Source organism: Sus scrofa, chromosome 11, assembly GCF_054392235.1.
Source record: "Sus scrofa isolate SSC_HxYL_T2T_F1_AM1 chromosome 11, Sscrofa_HxYL_maternal_Yorkshire_Landrace_v2.0, whole genome shotgun sequence".
NCBI classification, from domain to species: domain Eukaryota; kingdom Metazoa; phylum Chordata; class Mammalia; order Artiodactyla; family Suidae; genus Sus; species Sus scrofa.
Genome location: NC_139393.1, coordinates 51,354,950 through 51,359,728, shown reverse-complemented (window position 1 = coordinate 51,359,728; position 4,779 = coordinate 51,354,950). Strand labels below are relative to the sequence as shown.

Genomic DNA, 4,779 nt, shown 5'->3' with positions numbered 1-4,779 from the left:
CTCTGAAAAATAATCCACTTAAAGATTGGGAACATTGCCTAAAATGAAGTAGATGCTCAATAAAAAGGAGTGTTTATTTATTTTTTTTACAGTTTCCATTATGAGGCTCATTGCCACATCCCTCCCAAATTGGTCCTTCTTTCTAATCGTCTCAATTCAGGTAACTCATGGCCACTCACCCCTTTCACCCCACTTCCCACTTGCTGAACCCTTTCCTCTCTGACATTCCACACATCCTACCAACTATATCTACCAAATATGTTAAAAATTTTATGTCCCTGGCTATTACCCTCCATGCTCTCCTGAAGTCACCAGGGAGAATAAACATTTCTGAGAGGGAAACAACAGTAGCAGTGACAATGCCATTGATGGCACAGGTGAGGAATGCCTAGCAAACAAAGGGAATGGAAGAAAGTCTGGCAGAGGCAGGAAGGTGCTGTGCCTGTCCTGAAGGCAGCGACAAAGACTGTGGTTCTGCAAGTGAAGCTGGGTGAACACAACCTGATCAAACTCTAGACACCCATGAGGAGATGAGACAACTGAACATCATCCCCACCCAAGCTCATGGAGGGAGGCAGAGCGGGAGTGTTAACACACAATGTGACACCTTCAAAAGACATCCTGATCTGGGGACTCTTAATTTCATTTTATAATTTTCATTTTAATATACCTCATCCTTAGAATCAGGCTGCCTCCCTTTAATTGTTGGACCAAGTGAGGCAAAAGAAATGAAATCTCCATTGGTTCTCTTTCCCACTGCCAAAACGCTATAATTTCATACCATGTGCTAAATAGGAAAAAAGGGAAAATAATTACAGAAATGAAAACATCTTCATCAACCATTACTTTGCCAAATTATAGGGCTTTGATGGCACAATTATAAGTACAGGACTCAAAAGACCGGTAGAACTTGCCTTTTCTACCAACCACAGCCTGTCTCCTCTTGGGCGATGAAATCTTATCTTTCATCTGCCTAGACTCAGTCTCCCAGACAGATTGAATTTTTTTGTTTTTTCTGATTTAAGGAAAAAGTACAAATTCTAGGGAGACTATTCTGAGCTTCTCCAGTCCTTTTTCGTTCCTGATCCACAGAACCTGACTCTTCTAGAAATGGCAGCAGGAGGATTCCTAGGACGAATGCCACAAGGTTGCTACTCTTCCCAGCTCAAGAAGGATGCTGAGTCTCCTTTACACTTGAAACCTGGGGCCTTCTGAACCCTCATCAGAGTTTCCTTATTTTTAAATCTGTATATAACACAGCCTCAATGCTGTAATATTCCTAGAAGTCTTCACAAACACAGCCAGGACCTGTAGTTGAATGAGTTCTTTTTTTTGTTTGTTTGTTTGTTTTTCATCTTTTTGCCTTTTCTAGGGCCGCTCCTGCAGCATATGGAGGTTCCCAGGCTAGGGGTCTAATTGGAGCCATAGCCACCGGCCTACTCCAGAGCCACAGCAATGTGGGATCTGAGCTGTGTCTGCAACCTACACCAGAGCTCATGGCAAGGCCGGAGCTGTAACCCACTGAGCAAGGGCAGGGATTGAACCCACAACCTCATGGTTCCTAGTCAGATTCTTTAACCACTGCACCATGACAGGAACTCTAGTTGGATGAGTTCTATGAAATCATTCTGCAGCAAAGTGTATGTCATAGTTGAAAGCAACTGAGAACCAGTGAGCCCAATGTATTAATCCTAACAACAAGAATTCTCAAATCCAAGATTCTGAGTTAGTTCACCCATCTCAGTATCTCCTACTTTACTAACAAGTACTTGTAGCATATCTTCAGTATCCAAAAGACAGAGCTGTGAGCAGCCTGGATCAGTTGACAGCTTATATCCTAAGCTCTTCCAACTAATTCCCTTTCATCATTTTTATAGCCCTATCTCTAAACACATTCTTACATCTAACTTTGTCTTTTACTTCTGGATCTCCATTTACACTTTGGACTTAGTTCTTTAACATGATCCTTTTAATTTTATTTAGGTGTGGTTTTGGTCCTGGCCTCTGGCCACTGCCCTGACACTGCCCTGGTTATTGATCCAATCCTTGTGTCAACCTGCACTGCCATCCCAGTCAAGGCTCCTAGGACACGCTTCCCAATGTAATCCAGTAACTTCCAAATCTAATTTCACAAAGAGTCCTCTAAATTAATATATGAATTTGTGTATTTTCTCTCTGAGAGAGGAAAGAAAGAGCTTCAGATAGTCAGAATAAAACCGTAATATCTGTTAAGCTGGACTATGCTCTTATCCTTTATTTAAATAGAGTCAGTATTGTATAGCAATGAAGAACACAGGATCCATGTGGTACAATGGGAAATATGTATTTGTTCTTTTTTCCTGGTTCATGGCACAAGGCTTCTAAAATCCTTAGGATGTTGAAATGAGGTCTTTTATATGCTAATGAGATGACAGATGGGGAGGGGGGCTCCTAGAAAGCTTTAAAATGGAGCTTGGTCACCAGAAAGATCAAGACAGGATTAGAGAATTGAAAATTTTGGACCCACCCCCTACTTTTAGGAAGTGGAGAGGGTCTGGAGATTGAGCTAATCATCAGTGGCCAGTGATTTAATCAACTATGTCTACAGAATGGAACCTCCATAAAAATGTCTAAAAGCAATTGAGATTCTGAGAGTTTCCACAGCAGAGAGCACTTTGAGGGGCTGGGAGGGTGGCACATCAGACACAGCTGAAGAAGGCTGGGAAGCTTGAGGTCCCTTCCCCCTCTCTTGGCCCTATTCATCTCTTGCGTTTGGCTATTCCTGAGTTGTGTCCTTTCTAATAAATTGGTAAGGGCAAGTGCAATCACTTTCTGAGTTCTGTGAGCCATTCTAGCAAATTTATCATAGTTGGGTGTGGGGTCATGGGAATCTCCAATCTGTGGCCAAGTCAGATGGAAATGTGGGTGACCTTGGACCCTATTACTTGAGACTGGCCTCTGCCCTGAGGGAGATCTTGGGGGACAGAGCCTTTAAATCTGTGAGGTCAGACACTAATCTGAATGTCAGAATTAGATTAAAATGTAAGCTGCGCAATTGGTGTACAGAGAGTTGGGGAATCAATCAGTGTGAGGAAATGTCCCACTGATTTTGGGTTAGAGGGTTGTGAGTAAAACCAGCTTATCCAGATTTTCAAGGTTCAAATCCAGATTTCACCAGTTATCAGCTATGTGGCTTTGGACAAGTTACGTAACCTCAACAGTGGCCCTTCTGTAAAATGAAGATGATATAAATAGTCATATCTACCTCAGAGGGTTGTGAGGGTGACATAGGTGAATATATATGAAAATTATTTCAAACATTGCCTGATAATTGGTAAATACCATTTATAAGCCCTTCATGTTTATATGTTCTTTTTTTTTTCAACAAAGCTATTGCTCTCTGCTGCTTTTTACATTTCACAACTTCCATTTGTGATTCATTTTCACTCAAAAAAAGTTTTAGAATTTTCTTTAGTGAGGGTTTTAGAGTGGTGTATGTTCCCGTTTAGATTTGTCTGAAAATACCTTTATTTTGTCTTCATGTTCTAAAGACAATTTCACTTAGAATGGATTTCTACTTGGGCATTTATTCTCTTTTAGCCTATTGACAATATTATTTTAGTCCTCTGATTTGAAGCTATTGAGAAATTTCTGCTTTAAAAGTCCGTATTATTATTATTATTTTTAATATGGAACGCTTCATGAATTTGCGTGTCATCCTTGTGCAGGGGCCATGCTAATCTTCTCTGTATCGTTCCAATTTTTTTTTTTTTTTTTTTTTTTTTTTTTTTTTTTTTTTTTTTAGTATATGTGCTGCCAAAGTGAGCACAAAAGTCCATATTTTTTATCTTTTAAGATATATTTTTGGAGTTCCCATCGTGGCTCAGTGGTTAACGAATCTGACTAGGAACCATGAGGTTGCAGGTTCAATCCCTGCCCTTGCTCAGTGGGTTAAAGTATTTGGCATTGCCGTAGGCTGTGGTGTAGGTTGCAGATGAGGCTCGGATCCCACGTTGCTGTGGCTCTGGCGTAGGCCAGTGGTCACAGGTCCTATTCAATCCCTAGCCTGGGAACTTCCATATATGGTGGGAGCAGCCCTAGAAAAAAGCAAAAAAAAAAAAAAAAAGATATATTTTTGTTTTTGGTATTATGCAGTATCACTGTGGTGTACCTGGGTGCTTATTTCATTTCCCTCATTCTGGGATTTGTTGAACTTTTTGAGTCTTCATCACTTATGGAAAGTTCCATTTCATTATCTCTTCATTAGCTATGTCCTATTCTCTCTTTTCCTGATGGAAATCTAACCAGATATATGGTAAACCCTTTAACTTGATCATTCATGTCTTTTAACTGATTTTTCATACTTTCCTCTTTTTTTTTCCCCCTCCTTCCTACATTCTGGAAAAAAAATTAACTTATCTTCCATTCTACCAAATTTCTTTCCTATGTCTAATTTGTTGTTAACGTTAACCACTGAATTTTTAGTTTCAACTGTATTCTTTGTATCTAGAAGTTCTTCCGTATGTTTCTTTTTGAAATCTGTTAGTTCAGGATTTTTTTTTTAAGTTTACAGTTTCCTTTAGATATTTTAATCCTCTGTTGTTCAAGTATAATACAAATAATTATTATAGTGTATAAAGTCCTTGTAGGACTCATTCTATTTTCTATTTTTCTCCCCATTGATTCTCAATTTCAGTGTTATGCTTTCTGTTTTACACTATTTTTTATAGGAAGCTCTTTTTCTTGGGAAACAATTGTGAGGGTTCTTTGAAACAGTGAATAAAAATTTTTTCCTGCATT

General features: G+C 39.3%; 1 pseudogene; it reads right to left on the bottom strand.

Moving 5' to 3' along the window:
- Nucleotides 1-3,662: 3,662 nt before the first annotated feature.
- Nucleotides 3,663-3,750, bottom strand: LOC146398621 (U6 spliceosomal RNA; annotated as a pseudogene).
- Nucleotides 3,751-4,779: the final 1,029 nt, after the last annotated feature.